This window comes from Haliaeetus leucocephalus, unplaced genomic scaffold (assembly GCF_000737465.1).
Source record: "Haliaeetus leucocephalus isolate CR32 unplaced genomic scaffold, Haliaeetus_leucocephalus-4.0 Scaffold162, whole genome shotgun sequence".
Taxonomy (NCBI): Eukaryota; Metazoa; Chordata; class Aves; order Accipitriformes; family Accipitridae; genus Haliaeetus; species Haliaeetus leucocephalus.
The window spans coordinates 5,689,847-5,690,568 of NW_010972598.1; positions in this window are offsets into that span (position 1 = coordinate 5,689,847).

The following is a 722-nucleotide window of genomic DNA, read 5'->3' on the forward strand; positions in this document are numbered from 1 at the left end:
CGGCCCGCCCCCCCCGCCGCCTCGCCTCACGCCTCAGCGAACCCGGCGCTTCCTCTCTTTCTGTTTCTCGTCCCAGCTAGCGTTCGGAGAAACCCACCCACGCTCCCCCCCCCCGCGTTTGGCTGCGGCGGGGTGGCGTGAGGCCGGGCGCCTCGGGGAGATTCCTTCCCCTTTTCACACAGAAGTGTCTGGAGACTTCCTCGCCCCCCAGCCCCTACAGTGAGAAACACCCAAACCAGCAATTCTTTCCGCTGGTTTTGTGGTGGGGTTTGTTGTTTGGGTTTTTTTCTTCTCGCGGGCTTCCAAAGGCGCTGGGCAAAGCGGAAGGAGGTAACGCCGGGGGTGCAGCAGAGCGAAGCGGGAGGCTGAGTTTCGGTTCGAGGAGGAACCCTGATGGCAGGCAGGAATGTCCTCCCTCCGGTCCACGGGGACGGAGCTTCAAAACGGGGCCTGTTCGGGGCTGCGGCTTGAAGCAGGTGACCTCCAGAAGACCCGTCCAAGCTAAATGAATCTTTACCTCTGTGCTGCGCTCCTGGAGGTACTTTTTAATGGTCCAAAGTACCCGGCTAGTGCTGGGAGCAGCATCCACGGGGAATACAGATGGACCAGCCAGCCAGCCCTTTGTGTGGTCCGAACCAGTGATCTTCTCAAGTCTCACTTCAAACGCTCCTTTCTTCGTCCATCTCACACTCTGGCCAGCAAGCACACAGTTAACCTGCAAA